The following is a 21,590-nucleotide window of genomic DNA, read 5'->3' as shown; positions in this document are numbered from 1 at the left end:
GTGAACCTTGCTGCACAGCAAGAATTGCATGGAGCAGCCCACATAGTCCGCCACGTGAGATTTCAAGGCTGGTATGTTTTTTTGAGGAAATAATTCTAGTTAGGAATCTTCTAGCAAAGCTGAGCGCACGCCTTTAGCTCCTTAAAAGCATCAGCTTGATTAAATGGTATGGCAACAAATCCACTGCCAGCAACTTGGCCAGGTGGGAATTAAACTTATGATGGAGCGGAGAAGGAGGAGTCTGAGCAAGAGAAGCAGAAAGGGTTTATGGTAAAGACACCATACTGCCCATGGATGTGGCCTGGCTGGCACAAAGGGGACCGGGAGCAGGGAAGTCCTGCTGTGGTGGTTGGCTGTCACTTCCGTTTACCCACGGGATGGTGTGATGCTACTTCATGTCATTTAATAGAGCTGTGGTGACTATGTTTGCGTTTGCCTGCCCATGTCTTATTTTGTTTTTGCACAGCTTGCACGAAGGGAATGCTTTTGTTTTCCGGCAGTGTGGAGAAAAAATTCCAGATGGGAGAAACTCACACAGCAGAGGTAGAGGCAGCCAAGCTGGGCTTAGCTCTGGCACGTTTTGGGCCTAACCCACCCACTGTGTCAGTTGCATCACCAGATCCCGAAGCAGATGTGGCCCTGGCCGTTCTTTTGGAGGTAAGTGGACTCTGCTCTTTATTGCTGCCGCCATAACCCTACTTCTGTGATGTTGCCTCCTATTCAGCACCCTCATCCAGCTCCTAGGTCCTGTCTATCATACAATCACCATTGGAACCCTCACCCTCCCTTCCGCTTCTATCAGACTGTGGAATATCATGGTGGGTTCTTTGGCCCACCTCCACTGCACTTCCCCAACTGCCACTGTCGCCGCCCCCAATGCCAATAGCGCAGCTACGGGGAAACTACTACCACCACCAATCCTGTATATCCTGTATGCTGCTTAATTAAATTCAATAAGTCCCAAAAAAGTTAAGTTGCAACTGAATATATGTAAACGGGTGACTAAGGCTTGATTCTCAATTTGTCGTTAATACACACAGGTAAATTTCTGCTACACCTTAAGTATTGATGCAGACAGACAGCAACAGTGGCAAGATGGGGCACCACCAGCAAGGCTAGGTCTATTCATCGGAATCAGCTGGAGGAGAGTATAAATGTTGGTATTGATGCAGTAATCACGTATATATGCAGCTTTACTAAATTGAACTCATACAAATAACATTTTAATTGCAACCTTGAGACTTGATGCTCAATTTCTCATTAATACACACAGGTAGACTGCTTCTACGCCTTGGGTATTGTTGCAGTAATCACGTATATATGCTGCTTAATTAAATTTGACACTGAATTTTTTTTTTATTGCAACCATGTGGAAACTGAATAATGCTTGACACTCACTTTCTCTTTAATACACACAAGTAGATTGCTGCTACGTATTGATACAGCAATCACATACAGTACAGACCAAAAGTTTGGACACACCTTCTCATTCAAAGAGTTTTCTTTATTTTCATGACTATGAAAATTGTAGATTCACACTGAAGGCATCAAAACTATGAATTAACACATGTGGAATTATATACATAACAAACAAGTGTGAAACAACTGAAAATATGTCATATTCTAGGTTCTTCAAAGTAGCCACTTTTTGCTTTGATTACTGCTTTGCACACTCTTGGCATTCTCTTGATGAGCTTCAGGAGGTAGTCCCCTGAAATGGTTTTCACTTCACAGGTGTGCCCTGTCAGGTTTAATAAGTGGGATTTCTTGCCTTATAAATGGGGTTGGGACCATCAGTGGCGTTGAGGAGAAGTCAAGTGGATACACAGCTGATAGTCCAACTGAATAGACTGTTAGAATTTGTATTATGGCAAGAAAAAAGCAGCTAAGTAAAGAAAAACGAGTGGCCATCATTACTTTAAGAAATGAAGGTCAGTCAGTCAGCTGAAAAATTGGGAAAACGTTGAAAGTAAGGGCTATTTGACCATTAAGGAGAGTGATGGAGTGCTGCGCCAGATGACCTGGCCTCCACAGTCACCGGACCTGAACCCAATCAAGATGGTTTGGGGTGAGCTGGACCGCAGAGTGAAGGCAAAAGGGCCAACAAGTCCTAAGCATCTCAGGGAACTCCTTCAAGACTGTTGGAAGACCATTTCAGGGGACTACCTCTTGAAGCTCATCAAGAGAATGCCAAGAGTGTGCAAAGTAGTAATCAAAAAGGTGACTACTTTGAAGAACCTAGAATATGACATATTTTCAGTTGTTTCACACTTGTTTGTTATGTATATAATTCCGCATGTATTAATTCATAGTTTTGATGCCTTCATAGTCATGAAAATAAAGAAAACTCTTTGAATGAGAAGGTGTGTCCAAACTTTTGGTCTGTACTGTATATATGCTACTTAATTAAATTGAACCCTAAAAATACATTTTTAATTGCAACTGACAGAAAATGGACATATGAGGCTTGATGCTCAATTTCTTGTTAATACACACAGGTAGATTGCTGCTACACATTGGGTATTGCTGCAGTAATCACATATATATATATATATATATATATATATATATATAGAAAGACAAAAAAGTTCAGTGGCAGCACCGTCGATGTAACAAATGCGGGTGCAGCAGGCCCAATGCGGATATATGCCAATCCAGATAGATAAAAAATAACAAAAAGGGCAGCACTCCAGGAAGTAAAAAATGAAAAAATACTTTATTTACCCATATGGGACAAGCGACGTTTCGGCTCAGTATACGAGCCTTTCTCAAGCCTTGAGAAGGCTTGAGAAAGGCTCGTATACTGAGCCGAAACGTCGCTTGTCCCATATGGGTAAATAAAGTATTTTTTCATTTTTTTACTTCCTGGAGTGCTGCCCTTTTTGTTATTATTTATTATTTATTATTTTTTATATATATATATATATATATATATATACACTGCGTGCAGAATTATTAGGCAAATGAGTATTTTGACCACATCATCCTCTTTATGCATGTTGTCTTACTCCAAGCTGTATAGGCTCGAAAGCCTACTACCAATTAAGCATATTAGGTGATGTGCATCTCTGTAATGAGAAGGGGTGTGGTCTAATGACATCAACACCCTATATCAGGTGTGCATTATTATTAGGCAACTTCCTTTCCTTTGGCAAAATGGGTCAAAAGAAGGACTTGACAGGCTCAGAAAAGTCCAAAATAGTGAGATATCTTGCAGAGGGATGCAGCACTCTTAAAATTGCAAAGCTTCTGAAGCGTGATCATCGAACAATCACGCGTTTCATTCAAAATAGTCAACAGGGTCGCAAGAAGCGTGTGGAAAAACCAAGGCGCAAAATAACTGCCCATGAACTGAGAAAAGTCAAGCGTGCAGCTGCCAAGATGCCACTTGCCACCAGTTTGGCCATATTTCAGAGCTGCAACATCACTGGAGTGCCCAAAAGCACAAGGTGTGCAATACTCAGAGACATGGCCAAGGTAAGAAAGGCTGAAAGACGACCACCACTGAACAAGACACACAAGCTGAAACGTCAAGACTGGGCCAAGAAATATCTCAAGACTGATTTTTCTAAGGTTTTATGGACTGATGAAATGAGAGTGAGTCTTGATGGGCCAGATGGATGGGCCCGTGGCTGGATTGGTAAAGGGCAGAGAGCTCCAGTCCGACTCAGACGCCAGCAAGGTGGAGGTGGAGTACTGGTTTGGGCTGGTATCATCAAAGATGAGCTTGTGGGGCCTTTTCGGGTTGAGGATGGAGTCAAGCTCAACTCCCAGTCCTACTGCCAGTTTCTGGAAGACACCTTCTTCAAGCAGTGGTACAGGAAGTCTGCATCCTTCAAGAAAAACATGATTTTCATGCAGGACAATGCTCCATCACACGCGTCCAAGTACTCCACAGCGTGGCTGGCAAGAAAGGGTATAAAAGAAGAAAATCTAATGACATGGCCTCCTTGTTCACCTGATCTGAACCCCATTGAGAACCTGTGGTCCATCATCAAATGTGAGATTTACAAGGAGGGAAAACAGTACACCTCTCTGAACAGTGTCTGGGAGGCTGTGGTTGCTGCTGCACGCAATGTTGATGGTGAACAGATCAAAACACTGACAGAATCCATGGATGGCAGGCTTTTGAGTGTCCTTGCAAAGAAAGGTGGCTATATTGGTCACTGATTTGTTTTTGTTTTGTTTTTGAATGTCAGAAATGTATATTTGTGAATGTTGAGATGTTATATTGGTTTCAGTGGTAAAAATAAATAATTGAAATGGGTATATATTTGTTTTTTGTTAAGTTGCCTAATAATTATGCACAGTAATAGTCACCTGCACACACAGATATCCCCCTAAAATAGCTAAAACTAAAAACAAACTAAAAACTACTTCCAAAAATATTCAGCTTTGATATTAATGAGTTTTTTGGGTTCATTGAGAACATGGTTGTTGTTCAATAATAAAATTAATCCTCAAAAATACAACTTGCCTAATAATTCTGCACTCCCTGTATATATATTATTATTATTATTATTATTATTTATTATTAAAGCGCCATTCATTCCATAGCGCTGTACATATGATAAGCGGTGCACATACATAATACAGACAATTGCACTAATCATAAACAAGACAAGTTACAAACTGGTACAGAAGGAGAGAGGGCCCTGCCCGTGAGGGCTTACAATCTACATGGTATGGGACACAGTAGGTGTGAGTTAAGTAGGTCATGGCGGTATAGAGGCAGCAGGGTCACTGGTTGTAGGCTTGTCTGAAGAGGTGGGTTTTCAGGTTTCTTTTGAAGGATTCCAATGTAGGTGAGAGTCTGATATGTTGGGGTAGCGAGTTCCAGAGTATGGGGGATGCACGGGAGAAATCTTGGAGTCGATTGTGGGAAGAGGCAATAAGAGGAGAGGAGAGAAGGAGGTCTTGTGAGGATCGGAGAGTGCGTGTGGGGATGTATCGGGAAATTAGCTCAGAGATGTAGGGAGGCGACAGGTAATGGATGGCCTTGTATATATTTGTTAGTACTTTGAAGTGAATTCGCTGGGCAATGGGGAGCCAGTGAAGGGATTGGCAGAGGGGAGAGGCAGAGGAGTAATAGGGTGAGAGGTGGATTAGTCGGGCAGCAGAGTTGAGGATAGATTAGAGGGGTGCGAGAGTGCTAGATGGAAGGCCACAGAGGAGAATGTTGCAGTAGTCTAGGCGAGAGATAATGAGGGCATGTACAAGAATTTTCGCAGATTCAAAGTTAAGGAAAGCACGGATGCGGGAGATGTTTTTGAGTTGGAGGCGGCAGGTGGTGGAAAGTGCTTGGATGTGCGGTCTGAAGGAGAGGGCAGAATCCAAGGTCACTCCAAGGCAGCGGACTTTGTTGACCGGGGAGAGTGTGCAGCCATTGTTAATGATAGATAGGTCTGTTGAGGGGGTTGAACAAGATGGGGGAAAGATTATCCATGTTAAGTTTTAGAAAGCGAGAGGCGAAGAAGGATGATATAGAAGATAGACATTGTGGGATTCTTGAAAGTAAGGTGGTGATGTCTGGACCAGAGAGGTAGATTTGCGTGTCGTCAGCGTAGGAGTGATACTGAAAGCCTTGGGACTCTATGAGCTGTCCCAGGCCAAAGGTGTAGATAGAGAAGAGCAGGGGTCCTAGGACAGAGCCTTGCGGGACACCAACAGAGAGGGAATGAGACGAGGAGGTGGTGCGAGAGTGGGAGACGCTAAATGTCCGGTCTGTGAGGTATGATGTGATCCAGAAGAGGGCCAGGTCGGTGATGCCAAGAGATGAGAGAGTTTGCAACAGAAGGGAGTGGTCAACAGTGTCGAAGGCAGAGGACAGGTCAAGGAGAAGGAGGACAGAGTATTGTTTCTTGGTTTTGGCTGTCAGTAGGTCATTGGTGACTTTGGTAAGGGCAGTCTCGGTCGAGTGGTGGGGTCGGAAGCCAGATTGTAGGCGGTCAAAGAGGGAGCAGGAGGAGAGGTGGGAGGACAGTTCTGAATGGACATGTTGTTCAAGTAGCTTAGAGGCAAATGGAAGAAGTGATATGGGGCGATAACTGGACAAGGAAGATGGGTCAAGTGAAGGCTTTTTGAGGATGGGTGTAATGGTAGCATGTTTAAAAGCAGAGGGGAAGACACCAGAGTTTAGTGATAGGTTGAAGAGATGAGTTAGGGCTGGGATAAACACTGTGGTGAGGTGGGATGGGATTGGGTCAAGTGCACAGGTGGTCAGATGAGATTTGGAGAGTAGAGTGGAGAGTTTTTCTTCTGTAATGGTGGAGAAGCGGGTTTTGAGAGAAGAGGACCGAGCAGTTGTGTAGAGGGTCTGTGGGGACTGTGTAGTGAAGCTTTCTATGATGTTGACTATCTTTTGTTTGAAATATTTGGCAAAGTCCTCAGCTGAGAAGAGAGGAGAGGGTGGGGGCGCTGGGGGACGGAGAAGGGAGTTAAAAGTGCTAAAAAGTTGTTTAGGGCTGTGTGACAGGGAAGATATGAGAGATGAGAAGTAGGCCTGTTTTGCATCAGCGAGTGAGGATTCAAATATGAGGAGGGATTGCTTGTATGCGGTGAAATGATCATTTGAATGGGATTTCTTCCATTGCAGCTCAGCAGCCCGGGAAGCTTGTCTGAGTTTTTTGGTCAGGTTGGTGTGCCAGGGTTGTCTGTTGATTTTTCGGGTTGTGTGTGAGGGGGGCAACAGTGTCCAGAGCTGTACTTATTGTGTTGTTATATAGGGTGGTAGCAGCTTCTGGGTCTAGGAGGGAGCAGACGGTAGAGAGTGAGAGAAGAGAGTCGGAAAGCAAGCGAAAGTCGAGATGTTTAAGGTTCCTGCGGGGGTGTGCTGGTGTGTGGACCGGGGGAGCAGCAGAAGAGACCAGTGAACAGAAGGTGAGTAGGTTGTGGTCGGATAGGGGGAGAGGCGAATTAGAAAGGTTAGATAGGGAGCAGAGGCGGGTAAAGATCAGATCCAGAGTGTGACCATCTCTGTGGGTGGGAACTGAAGACCACTGTGATAGGCCGAAGGAGGAAGAGAGTGACAGGAGTTTAGAGGCGGCCGAGTGGCAGGTGTCAATAGGGATGTTGAAGTCACCCATGATGATAGTGGGGATGTCGGAAGAAAGAAAGTGTAGTAGCCAGGTGTTAAAGTGGTCAAGAAAGATGGTGGCTGGGCCTGGAGGGTGGTAAATGACGGCTACTTGAAGGTTGGAGGGAGAGTAGATGCGAACAGAGTGTACTTAAAATGAGGTGAGTGTAATGGAGGGTGGCAGTGGAATTGGGCTGTAGGAGCAGGTGTCTGATAGGTGGAGACCAACTCCTCCTCCATGTTTGCAGCCAGGGCGGGGGGTGTGAGTGAATTGAAATCCACTATAAGAGAGTGCAGCAGGGGAGGAGGTGTCTGAGGGTGTCAGCCATGTTTCAGTGAGACCCAGAAAGGAAAGGTTTTGAGAGATGAAAAGTTTGTGAATGTACGACAGTTTGTTACAGACAGAGCGCGCGTTCCATAATGCTCTTGCAAGAGGAACCAAAGGAGCAGGGGTCAGAGGAATGGTTATTAGGTTTAGGGGGTTGCAGAAATTTGTAGAAGGAGATTTGTAGTGGGACATGGAGGTGATAGTGGGGATTTGCTGAGGGGAATGGAGAGCCAGTGAAGGGATTGTCAGAGGGGAGAGGCAGAGGAGTAATATATATAGTTCAGGAAAAATTGCGGCACAGGTGTAAATACAGAGAGTAGGGTGCACAGCTCAAGGGGAATAGGCTTCTTACCCCGATGTATAAATCCGGAAAAACTAGCGGCACTCCAGTAGATGAAAAATAAGTGAACCTTTATTCACCCAGGTGGTGCAACGTTTCGGCTCTACACTATATATATATAGTGGTAATGTGAACAGCGCTGGAAGGTGTGGTGTCCCACTTCAGGTACCTCAGATGGGTGAGACAGATAAAATCCAGAGAGTGGTAGTAGTCTCAGCAAAGCATAGTTTGCTGAGACATTTTTGGTATACGTTTTCTGGACTGGATTTTACTTGGACTGGTGTCTAGGCTTGGTAGAGGGAGTTGACAGTCCACACCCTTCCAGTACATGTTTTCCTTTCTGCCTGAGGTGATCGCAGGTGAGGCCTGCTGTAATCAGGCTGGCATAAAGCGCCTCAGAGTAGGTCAGTCTGGGGGGAGAGATACAAAGATCTTGGGAGTAGCATTCCTCTGCACTTTTGCCCTTCCTATCCAATAGAGCGCCTTGATTAGGTGGTACAAATAGGTGTGCTTACTCCTCCTCCCATTGGTTGCTTGATGTACATGGAGGTGACTAGGAGCAGCACACCATATGAGCGGCGTCTGCGCTCCTGAACATAGAAGTCCAATGGCTTAGGTAGGTTTAGCGTAGGACCCGCGTGACCTGAGACCACCTTGGCGCTTGGTAGGCGGGCTCAGATGTGTTTTGATCAAAATATATTGGCTAAGTGTCTCAGATATTATCATATCAGAGTGATGACTTTGTCCATATATAATGCTTGCATCTACTTTACTAAGTGCATTATTATCTTATTTCTGTGATACACTTGTGTTTAGTTAGAGCCTAGCCAGGCAAGCTTTTGTTATTTTGTGTGGATATCACACGTAATAAGTTGAAGCTGTGACTTCTTAACCTTAGCTTTGCTAAAGTGTCTGAAATAAAGCAAGAGTTTGGACATTATAATCGTGTCTGCAAAGATATCTGTGAGTGTGACCCCCTGAAAAGAGACGATCCCTTACAATTGGTGGAGGATGCGGACAAGTTGTCCATGAGAGAAGGGCAACGGCCGGTTGCTATGGGCAACGCTGAGACTGCAGGTGCTGCTAAAAGCAGTTTTTTTTGCCGTGTGTGGAGTTAAAGGGCCGGAAGCTTTTTTTTTTTTGTCCAGTGGAGAAGGTGCTGCTCATAAGAGTGTGGACTTCTTTGCTGTGGTGCAAGTAAAACTGCAGTAAATTAAAGGGCAAGTAGCCCAGCAAAAGTGGACTTGTGGCTGAAAGTTTTTCCTGCTACCATGGGTCTCGGGGAAGAGTACGTCCGGCGGCGCTGGCGCATACAGCAGGCAGAAGAAATGGCCATAGCAATTGGCTACACTAAAAATGAAATGGCAAAATTTGATGCAGAGCGAGAGGCTTTGGAGGGACAGTTGCAGCTGGCCTTGAGAAATGGGTTCTCAACACTGTATGAACCCTGTACAAAGTCCTAGAGAGGATGTGCCGAGGATCTGCGAGGCTGTTGCTAAGGGCAACAAACCACAACAGCGTGCGGCTGCCCAGCAGTTATGGAGCGGAGCAAGTGGCTCATATTCTGTGGCTGGAGATCCCAAGCACAGGTCTCCCGAGAGTGTGACTGCACATCTGAAAGGAGGATGGAGTCACAGCGTTTCTCGTAGCAACCACTGCAGTCAGGCGGCTGCAGGTGATTTTGTAATGGAGGATCCTGGAGTATCCTTGGATTCTGGGACTGCCGAACCCGTGACATCGCTGGGTAAGATCACTCCTGTTATTAATTATGTGACAGACCCAGTGAGCCGACGGCAGGGGATACCTGCTGGGACGGTGAGTGATAAATCACAGAGGCGAGGAACTGTCTCGGAAGTGTGTGACATTGGAGAAAACGCAGGGTCTGAACAGGGGGGTAAGCCTGTTGCGGTTGTTCCCTTGCAGGACTTTGCGGGGGAGAAGGTTGTTGTGTGGCCCAAAATGCCCGTGACCAAGGCTAGGCATGGGGTGGAGAAAATTAGAGACCCTATGATGGCCCGGGTAAGTGGTAGCACATTATGGAAACCTGAAATAAATAAAGTGATAAATATGCTGCACAGACATGTGGTTAATGAGGACTGTCAGGTAGTTCTCACTGGGTGTGAGGCTATAGTGACAGCTGGGACTGATGGACTTGCTGCCGCAAATTCGCCCGTACATGAGAGAAGGTTGTTCCATGATTTGTGGGGTAGAAACACTTCTGCGGTCGGTCACGTAACTCCCGCAGAACTGGTACCTAGCCCATTAAATGAAGTGACCCTTAGAAACAGTGGAGCTGATAAGGTGAAAAGTGATGGTACCATGTTTGCCGAAATGCATAATGAAAACAGTGATATAGTTGAAGTAAAAAATGAAAATGTGAGGTCATGTGAAGTATGTGATGATGACATGCCTTTTGCCTTTCAGGATGTGATCAGGAGAGAAGTGCCCCCTCCTGGTAAAAATATATGTGATACAAAAATGCTGGTTAATGTTGTGAGCCTAGAGAGTGTACCACACGTACCACTGTTTTTTTTTGTTGCTGGGGAAGTGTCCAATGTGGGGACTAGCGCATTGGTGCCCCTAGAGGTCAGAACTGATAATGATGACACCAGTAATATAAGCAACGCATGTGCCATGGCCGATAGCAACTCAGAGAGAGAGGCTGCCATGTCGAGTTCTTGCCAAATTAACGTAGTTACGGGTAGCAACCAGACGATAGTTGTACCTGACGTGACTAGAGTTGAGAGGGGAGACACCAGCCTAGTTTCTGAGACCCATATTCAGGCAGCTGTAGATGACCTGACCTGTCAGTACAGCTGCAATCATGAAGATGATTTCTCTCTCTCCACACGGTCCCTAGATACGACAGAGAAGGGACTAGTTGTCATCATAAAGACATTGAAGATGGCTGCAGAAGGGTCAAAAGAAGAGACCCCGGAAAAGATGAGTGAACTGAAGGGTCCCGGAGAAGAGGAAAGACTCCAGAAAGACACGGAAGTCTGTAGTCGACATCGACAATGGGCTTGAAGAGTCCCTGGGTGGAAATCCCACAAAGTGTCTAAAGGAGAAGGGTGGTACTCCTTCGGCTGATGCGGCAGCAGAACAGAGTAAAGAGCCGCTGGAACAGGAGCCCCAAGAGTGGGGCACTTCCAACAAGCTAGTGCGAAAAACTAAGAAGGAACAGAAGTTTGGCCGAGCGGAGGCTGATGCTCGGGAAAAAGAGTCCAAGGCCCTCTCCTTGGCTAGAGCCCTTGAAGAAGTGCTTGAGGAGCGAAAGGAATTAGAGAGGCTGAACAAGCAACTCAGAGCAGAGATGGAAGCTCTCATGAGCTCAAAAGATGCCATCTATAAGTTGGAGAAGCCTAAGCGTGCTCCTGCACAGCAGGTGAAAGAAAATGAGAAACCGGAAGAGGAAGATCCTCTGGAAGGTGCCAAGAAGTCAGAGCCTGTTAAGAATGGGACTGGAGATGGTGGCGCCGTGGTGCCGGCCGAGGCAGAGAAGAAGATAGAAGATGTATCTGCTGAACCAGTTGATGAGGCTGATGTGGAAGAAGCAGAAGACTCTGATACTGAAGCCAAACCTGAGGTAACCCCTGGGGGGACTAAAGAAAAAAGAGAAGTGCTATCTGGTGATAGAATAAAGAAACAAAGTGAGTGGGAACACCAGGTGACATTAGAGCGGCTGAAGGGTGTTTTAAAACTGACCAGACGGATCTCCAACAAAAGGAGGAGGTGGGAGCTCCCCGTGGAAAACGCGGCTGTAAAGGTTGCGGAAGTTAAAGGTTGTGGGCCTAAGAAGAAATCTAGAAAAGAAGCAAGCCAGAAAGCTAAGTTCTCCAGCGAAGAGGAGACGGAGGAGGCCCTTAGACACTGTAGTCTAGGTAGGAAGGCAGTGTTTATGACAAACCAAGCTCTGATGGCCTGGGTCTGGCAAAATAAAGGGAAGAATGTGACGCTGGCCATCTCTTCCAGGGGGAACGTTGAGCCGGAAGATGGCAGTATAATGCGGATGCCCTGTCATGAGCATCCAGTTGGTACATGTGTTCACCCCCACAGTTTTGAACAGAGGGGGGGGGGGGTTATGTGGCAATGTGAACATTGAGGTGTTGTTTCCCCAGGTTCCAGTCCGGGACTTGAGGCATACTCATGTCCAGGGATCCTATTTAATCCTGCTACTGAATCTTGGAGTGTCTTGTGAAGCAGAGTCCTGGTGAGGCTCTGTGTGAGTGGTCTCGGCCGGGTGGGCTGAGGGGCCACGAGGCTAGGTGATAGCCTGAACTTAGGGGGTGACGCCTGTGAAACAAGGATCACGAGGCCAGAGTCGGGAGGACTACTGGGCCACAATCCCCCAAAAGGTATTGAAGTGTCACAGCCTGGAGGTTGCTGGACTGATTGACTGAGGAAAGCCGCATTTGTGTTCCATGTGTGAACAGGGCTCTCGAGGTGAGTCAGGGATACACTTGAGTTTAGTTAGAGCCTAGCCGGGCAAGAGTTTGTTCTTTTGTGTGGATGTCACACGTGATAAGTTGAAGCTGCGACTTCTTAACCTGTGCTTGGTCTGAAATAAACCAAGAGTTTGGACATTATAATCGTATCTGCGAAGATATCTGTGAGTGTGACCCCCTGAAAAGAGATGATCCCTTACAGTATGAAAAATGTCCCAATAAATGCAATGTTTGGCACCGAAAGCTGCGGTGGATGATAATTCTTGTGAGAATGACCCCCAAGTGTGTGTGTGTGTATATATATATATATATATATATATATATACACTACGTGCAGAATTATTAGGCAAATGAGTATTTTGACCACATCATCCTCTTTATGCATGTTGTCTTACTCCAAGCTGTATAGGCTCGAAAGCCTACTACCAATTAAGCATATTAGGTGATGTGCATCTCTGTAATGAGAAGGGGTGTGGTCTAATGACATCAACACCCTATATCAGGTGTGCATTATTATTAGGCAACTTCCTTTCCTTTGGAAAAATGGGTCAAAAGAAGGACTTGACAGGCTCAGAAAAGTCAAAAATAGTGAGATATCTTGCAGAGGAATGCAGCACTCTTAAAATTGCAAAGCTTCTGAAGCGTGATCATCGAACAATCAAGCGTTTCATTCAAAATAGTCAACAGGGTCGCAAGAAGCGTGTGGAAAAACCAAGGCGCAAAATAACTGCCCATGAACTGAGAAAAGTCAAGCGTGCAGCTGCCAAGATGCCACTTGCCATCAGTCTGGCCATATTTCAGAGCTGCAACATCACTGGAGTGCCCAAAAGCACAAGGTGTGCAATACTCAGAGACATGGCCAAGGTAAGAAAGGCTGAAAGACGACCACCACTGAACAAGACACACAAGCTGAAACGTCAAGACTGGGCCAAGAAATATCTCAAGACTGATTTTTCTAAGGTTTTATGGACTGATGAAATGAGAGTGAGTCTTGATGGGCCAGATGGATGGGCCCGTGGCTGGATTGGTAAAGGGCAGAGAGCTCCAGTCCGACTCAGACGCCAGCAAGGTGGAGGTGGAGTACTGGTTTGGGCTGGTATCATCAAAGATGAGCTTGTGGGGCCTTTTCGGGTTGAGGATGGAGTCAAGCTCAACTCCCAGTCCTACTGCCAGTTTCTGGAAGACACCTTCTTCAAGCAGTCGTACAGGAAGAAGTCTGCATCCTTCAAGAAAAACATGATTTTCATGCAGGACAATGCTCCATCACACGCGTCCAAGTACTCCACAGCGTGGCTGGCAAGAAAGGGTATAAAAGAAGAAAATCTAATGACATGGCCTCCTTGTTCACCTGATCTAAACCCCATTGAGAACCTGTGGTCCATCATCAAATGTGAGATTTACAAGGAGGGAAAACAGTACACCTCTCTGAACAGTGTCTGGGAGGCTGTGGTTGCTGCTGCACGCAATGTTGATGGTGAACAGATCAAAACACTGACAGAATCCATGGATGGCAGGCTTTTGAGTGTCCTTGCAAAGAAAGGTGGCTATATTGGTCACTGATTTGTTTTTGTTTTGTTTTTGAATGTCAGAAATGTATATTTGTGAATGTTGAGATGTTATATTGGTTTCACTGGTAAAAATAAATAATTGAAATGGGTATATATTTGTTTTTTGTTAAGTTGCCTAATAATTATGCACAGTAATAGTCACCTGCACACACAGATATCCCCCTAAAATAACTAAAACTAAAAACAAACTAAAAACTACTTCCAAAAATATTCAGCTTTGATATTAATGAGTTTTTTGGGTTCATTGAGAACATGGTTGTTGTTCAATAATAAAATTAATCCTCAAAAATACAACTTGCCTAATAATTCTGCACTCCCTGTATTTATATACTGCCTAATTAAATTAAACCCCACCAAAAAATTTTTTTTTTGTAAATGAGGGTGAGAAATGAAAGTACAGTAGGTGAACCCGATTTTGTGTCAATCTCGCTCTCTTTCTCGGCGAGATTGAGCACCTACGAGCCCCATCGCGGGAGCCAGCGCCGAGCTGGCTTGCCGCGATGGAGACAGAGCCGTCATAGAAGCGACGGGAGATCCGACTTGGATTCCCGCCAATTCTACACGTGTGCGGCGTTTGTTATGAATCCTGAGGGCGAAGTCCCCGCCGGATTTTAAATAAAAATCCGGCCTGGGTCCCCCCCTCAGGAGCATACCGGGCCCTTAGGTCTGTTATGGGTTGTAAGGAGAGCCCCCCCTACGCCGAAAAAAACGGCGTAGGGGGTCCCCCTACAATCCATACCAGACCCGTATCCAAAGCACGCTACCCGGCCAGCCAGGAAGGGAGTGGGGACGAGCGAGCGCCCCCCCCCCCTCCTGAGCCGTACCAGGCTGCATGCCCTCAACATGGGGGGGTTGGGTGCTCTGGGGCAGGGGGCACACTGCGGCCCCCCCACCTCAGAGCACCCTGTCCCCATGTTGATGAGGACAGGGCCCCTTCCCGACAACCCTGGCCGTTGGTTGTCGGGGTATGCGGGCGGGAGGCTTATCGGAATCTGGGAGCCCCCTTTAATAAGGGGGCCCCCAGATACCGGCCCCCCACCCTAAGTGAATGAGTATGGGGTACATCGTACCCCTACCCATTCACCTGCAAGAAAAGTGGTAAAAACACAAATAAACCACACAGTGTATTAAAATATTTTATTTTTCTGCTCCGGAGGCCGCCCCCTGTCTTCTTTATTAGCTCTTTTACCAGGGGGGGGCTCTTCTTCTTCCGCTATCCCGACGGGTCTTCTCCGCTATCCGGGGGGTCTTCTCAACTCTCCGGGGTTCTCCTTCTGTCTTCTCCGCTATCCGGGGGGTCTTCTCAACTCTCCGGGGTTCTCCTTCTGTCTTCTCCGCTATCCGGGGGGGTCTTCTCAACTCTCCGGGGTTCTCCTTCTGTCTTCTCCGCTATCCGGGGGGGTCTTCTCAACTCTCCGGGGTTCTCCTTCTGTCTTCTCCTTCTGTCTTGTTGACTCGGCGCACCCCGGTTCTTCGTCTCACGAGACTCGGCGCACCCCGATTCTTCGTCTCGCGAGACGTCTCGCGAGACGAAGAACCGGGGTGCGCCGAGTCTCGCGAAACGAAGAACCGGGGTGCGCCGAGTCAACAAGACAGAAGGAGAAGACAGAAGGAGAACCCCGGAGTAGGGGGGGCTCTCCTTACAACCCATAACAGACCTAAGGGCCCGGTATGCTCCTGAGGGGGGGACCCAGGCCGGATTTTTATTTAAAATCCGGCGGGGACTTCCCCCTCAGGATTCATAACAAACGCCGCACACGTGTAGAATTGGCGGGAATCCAAGTCGGATCTCCCGCCGCTTCTATGACGCGCTTGCTGGGATGTGCTGTCACTATTCCAGTGAGTGCGAGATCTCGGCACCATGTTGCCGAGTATCAGCGCGACGCTGTCGTGCTAAAAGCACAATCTCACAAACACCTACTGTATTTACTTGCAGGTAGCTGCTTTTGAGGTCTGCACTGCAGCACCTGCACTTCTGATAGAAGCCAAAGCGGCCACAGTTCCTGTCTTCTCTCTACCTGTCTGTCAGCTGCCCTGCTTGTCTTCCCTGGTTGTCTCTATTCCACATAACACACAATTCTTCTTCTTCTTTGGAATCCTAGCCTTTCCCTTCAATTTCCCTGGCAATAAGCTTGATTGATTTCTGACTGTCCCTGACTCCCTAAGATCGTTTTTCTTGCAGACACCTTAACACCCAACCACCCTCTTTCACATCCCAGCTCAGATTGGCAGCATTGATTGGCACATCCAGGCTGTCTGGGAGCTTATCAGGGCAAACCCTCCCCTTCGCTTCCTCTCAGCATCACGTGAGACCCCTTATTCTCACTCTCTAGTGATTTTTTTCCCACCATGTTCACTAAAATACTAAAATGGCGCTATGGCGGAAAGATTCAGGTTCACCTGCCGTCCAAAAAATAGTAAAGTTTTGACTAAACTCGTTTTAGTCCGAACTGGTTCGGTCATCAGTGTCTGATTGATGGGGGTTCAATACCCAGGACCCCTTTCAATCCTCTGTTTGAGAAGGTAGTGGCGACCGCTACTTTCTGTCAGCTTTTCCTAGGTCAGTGACAACATATTCATCAGTCACATGGCCTAGGCGCAGCTCACCCCCATAGAAGTGAATGGGACTGAACAATTGTGCATGGTAAGCCGCGAGAAAACTGCGGCACTTCCAGGAGCAGCGAGGTGACAAAAAATCAACAGCATGAGATGATATATTAATAGCCAGACATTTACAGAGGCAGCAATACCAATTACGTTTATTTTTTTTGTCTTTGTTTTAAACATAACTGAGTTTTTTTTGTTTGTTTTTTTTACATTTTTAAAAACCTTATTCAGCTGATTTCTACTTCTTTTTAGTCCCCTTGCAGAACTTGAACCTACGATTGCTTGTACTATTCACAGTTGCAGTTCTTTATTGCTGTAAATAACAATTTTACTGGTGTTCTATTAAATCATGCTAGAGATCAGGCTTTCAACAGGTCTCTGGCTGCCTTAACAACCAATCGGCACCCCATATTTATGTTGTGGGGAAAAAGGATAGAAGGAGCGTTCCCCTTCTTTCTCACCACTCAGATCCTGCAGTCATTCATGAAAGGGTTAAACAACCGGGATCAGAGTTAACTTTGATCCTTGCTACTATAGATTGGTGTCAGCTGTGTAACACAGCCAGCACCCACCACTATGCATGAAGCAGGTTCAGCTTCTGCATTCCTTATTGACCAATGATGTACAGTACAGACCAAAAGTTTAGACACAACTGAAATATATACATAACAAACAAGTGTGAAACAACTGAAAATATGTCATATTCTAGGTTCTTCAAAGTAGCCACCTTTTGCTTTGATTACTGCTTTGCACACTCTTGGCATTCTCTTGATGAGCTTCAAGAGGTAGTCACCTGAAATGGTCTTCCAACAGTCTTGAAGGAGTTCCCAGAGATGCTTAGCACTTGTTGGCCCTTTTGCCTTCACTCTGCGGTCCAGCTCACCCCAAACCATCTCGATTGGGTTCAGGTACGGTGACTGTGGAGGCCAGGTCATCTGGCGCAGCACCCCATCACTCTCCTTAATGGTCAAATAGCCCTTACTTTCAAAGTTTTCCAAATTTTTCGGCTGACTGACTGACCTTCATTTCTTAAAGTAATGATGGTCACTCGTTTTTCTTTACTTAGCTGCTTTTTTCTTGCCATAATACAAATTCTAACAATCTATTCAGTAGGACTATCAGCTGTGTATCCACCTGACACCACCTCAACACAACTGATGGTCCCAACCCCATTTATAAGGCAAGAAATTCCACTTATTAAACCTGACAGGGCACACCTGTGAAGTGAAAACCATTTCAGGGGACTACCTCTTGAAGCTCATCAAGAGAATGCCAAGAGTGTGCAAAGCAGTAATCAAAGCAAAAGGTGGCTACTTTGAGGAACCTAGAATATGACATATTTTCTGTTGTTTCACACTTGTTTGTTATGTATATAATTCCACATGTGTTAATTCATAGTTGTGATGCCTTCATAGTCATGAAAATAAAGAAAACTCTTTGAATGAGAAGGTGTGTCCAAGCTTTTGGTCTGTACTGTACATATATGATCAGTAGTTTCTAAAAGGTTAATTTATATACTTCTGGGGTCTGAGGTGGAGGACAAGTCCATATCTGTAATTACGCTCAACACTGGTTGGTATCATTGCTTATTTTCAGAGCATTTTATATTGCTTGCTCTTCTCACAATGATATATTTTCTTTGGCACAACCATTCCCCAAGTCCCCACCCACTCACGAGCTTCCATTATTCTCGAGAAGGACATCCCTTATTTAAAAGAGGGGGTGTGCTGCCGACAAAAGGTGACTTTTATGTCATCATTACTACAAAAAAATTTAGACTAGCACATTCATAATCATAATCACAGGTGCATATCCATCAAGCAAACCGCTCTATTGTTTGTATGTGAAATGTTAAACATGGTTGATAAAAAAAATGGTTGCACAACATTTCACATGCAAACAATAGAACCATGTTTGCTTGATGGATATGCACCTGTGATTATGAATGTTCTAGTCTAAATTTTCTTGTAGTATATATTGAGAGTAGCGCCTCGATTTAGACTGAGCAACGCCCATCTGCCTGGGGCTTCTGAGCAGAGTATAAATGTAGCTGGTTCCTACACTGCCCTGAAATTTGTAGGCTTAGGTAAGTCCAAGAGAGGTGGTATATTAGTGTTAGGTACCCATCTGCGGAAGCCACCTTGACGCTTGGTAGATGGGCCCGACACACGTTTGATCAAAAATATGCGCAAAGAGCTTCTGTTTTTTTCATTTATAGTAGGTATAATACTACTTTAATCTAGAATGATACCCATTTCTCAATTCTATTGTTTGCATGTGAAATGTTGTGCAGACATTTTTTTATCAACCTTGTTTGCTTGAGGGATATGCACCTGTCATTATGAATGTCCTAGTCTAAATGTTCTTGTAGTATATATTGAGGGTAGTGCTAGAGATGGCCTTGTGGTTCGCACGGCGGTCGTCTTGTAGCGAACTTTGCTCGTTCGCGATGTGCCGAACATGCGAAAATATCACAATATTTGCACGCGCCATATTTTTTTGCATAGAACCAAACTTTGACCCATGACACATCCATCAGGTGGGACAGGACAGCCAATTGAGACATTTCAGCACATGGACGTACCCCCTACCTTATAAATAAACCCGATCTGGCAGCCATTTTACATTCAGTTTTTTGCCAGTGTAGGGAGAGGTTAATGTGTGGAGCAGGGACAGGCTGTTAGAGACACCAAACGCTAGGTAATAAGGCCACAAAAGTCCTTTTAAGGACTATTATAGGTGTGCTATCGATAGGTGTGACATACTAAGGGATGTGATATACTTATAATATACTTTCTAACATAGAAATTATAATATATTGTATTTGTATTGTGCAGCAGTTGTGTGCAGTTCTGCTGCGATACTGCAGCTATATAGAGGGTAAAACGCTATTAGAGTAACTATATGCAATGGGTGTGATATACCTGTTGCACCCAAAAAAAACTGGTTGAGGGCTGCCATATACCTTCTTCTACAAAATCCTGATTGAGGGGTGCTATATACCTGTTTCCGCCAAATACTGATTGAGGGGTGTCATATACCTTCTTCCACAAAATACTGACTGAGGGGTGCTAGATACCAGTTTCCACCAAATACTGATTGAGGGGTGTCATATACCTTCTTCCACTAAATACTGATTGAGGGGTGCTATTGCTATATACCTTCTTCCACAAAATACTGATTGAGGGGTGTCATATACCTTCTTCCACTAAATACTGATTGAGGGGTGCTATTGCTATATACCTTCTTCCACAAAATACTGATTGAGGGGTGCCATATTCCTGTTTCTGCAAAATACTGATTGAGGGGTGCTATATACCTTCTTCCACTAAATACTGATTGAGGGGTGCTATTGCTATATACCTTCTTCCACAAAATACTGATTGAGGGGTGTCATATACCTTCTTCCACTAAATACTGATTGAGGGGTGCTATTGCTATATACCTTCTTCCACAAAATACTGATTGAGGGGTGCCATATTCCTGTTTCTGCAAAATACTGATTGAGGGGTGCTATATGCCTTCTTCCACTAAATACTGATTGAGGGGTACTATTGCTATAAACCTTCTTCCACCAAATCTTTTCTGGTCGCATCCAACTTCGAGTCAGTGGAAACCAGTTGCTGTAGTAGGCCACACCTATTTTGCGCATGCGCGTACGCGGAAATTACATTGCCGATATTTCGCAATGAAAAAAAAAAATTAATGGAGGTTGCAAATTTGCTTAATACATCAGGTATGTCACTGTCCATGTTGTGGGACTATTTGTGCACTTCTAGTAAGTATTTGGTGGCTGCAAATATGACCTGAAGGTTTTTCAGGCTCGCCTGCCATTAATGTGAACGGGGCCGCCGCGAACTTGCGGTTTGCGAACATTTATTCGCAAATCGTCCCGGCCGATGTTTGTCCCTTACTAGGTAGCGCCTCGATTTAGACTGTGCAACGCCCATCTGCCTGGGGCTTCTGAGCAGAGTATAAATGTAGCTGAGCAAAAAATGAAGAAAAGCGGCTTCGGAATACAATATTCGTCCTCTTAAAAACTTCTCCTTTATTGCATAATATTTGACAGCAGACACATCCACATCATATGCAGTGTTCGTTAATGCGTTTCAAACATATCGTCCTTATTCGGAACACTATCACGATGGAGAGCTTTATTTAAATGTTAACTAACCCCTCCTCCCAAAACAAGGGGAGGGGAAGAAATGTCCCATTGGTCACTCCATCATGATAACACCTGTTACCCATATACACATTGAATTTCAGGTGCTCTTCACACTGGGATTCCGTTTCCTACCCGGTTAACCCTTACCAATCCTAGATCTCTGGATCATAATAAACAAACTTCATATACGGGCTCCAATACCTTGGCTAGGAAACAATCGCACAGTGTGAACAGCAACATACCACACTATATTAAAAACAAAACATGGTAACTAACCACTTCATGGCCTAAAACCACGCTATACATAACCACATCAGGATCCCTATAAGAAACTTAAGACTGAATCTATAGCATAATTTTCCAGTTATTGGTATACATACATGAGTTCTTTTTTCAGGTTCAAGCCCGTAGGAACCCTCGTATTAAGCCTGAAAATCCAATATGCTTCGCAGAGGAGACGTTTTTTGCGGTGATCTCCTCCACGTGATGGTACACTTACTCTCTCCACCGCAAAAGCACAAAAGGATCTAGTCCTGCGGGCATGAACCTGAACAAAATGTCTGGCCACATTGGAAATGTTCACTGCAGTGAACATTTCCAATGTAATTAAGATGTTCTAGTATTCTATTTTTGAATTTTCGTATGGTGCTTCCCACATACATTAGATCGCATTCAGTGCGGCGGATAACATAAACCACACCTTTGGTATTGCAGTTGATATAACTTTTTATCACAAAGGTGAAAGAATGATCAAAATGATCAAAGTTTTTCTTTGGGACAACATAGCTGCATGTCTTACACGGGCTACCACCACATTTGGTGAAGCCCCTGTAACTCAACCAGCTGCTTCCCTTGTTTTTAACATTCACTTTGGAAGAAAAGAGGGAAGGCGACAGGGTGTTTGACAAAGTTGGAGCCCTTCTTGGAACTACATGACATCCAGATTTCAGCGCATCATATAGTATCTGATCGTCATATAAAATTGGCAGACAGTTGTTGACTATACTGTGTATTTTACTAAATTGTTTACTGTATGTTAGTACCAGAGTGGGCATCCCATCC

This window comes from Bufo bufo, chromosome 2 (assembly GCF_905171765.1).
Source record: "Bufo bufo chromosome 2, aBufBuf1.1, whole genome shotgun sequence".
NCBI lineage: Eukaryota > Metazoa > Chordata > Amphibia > Anura > Bufonidae > Bufo > Bufo bufo.
The sequence above is the reverse complement of the archived record's forward strand: the minus strand, read 5'-3'. Positions refer to the sequence as shown.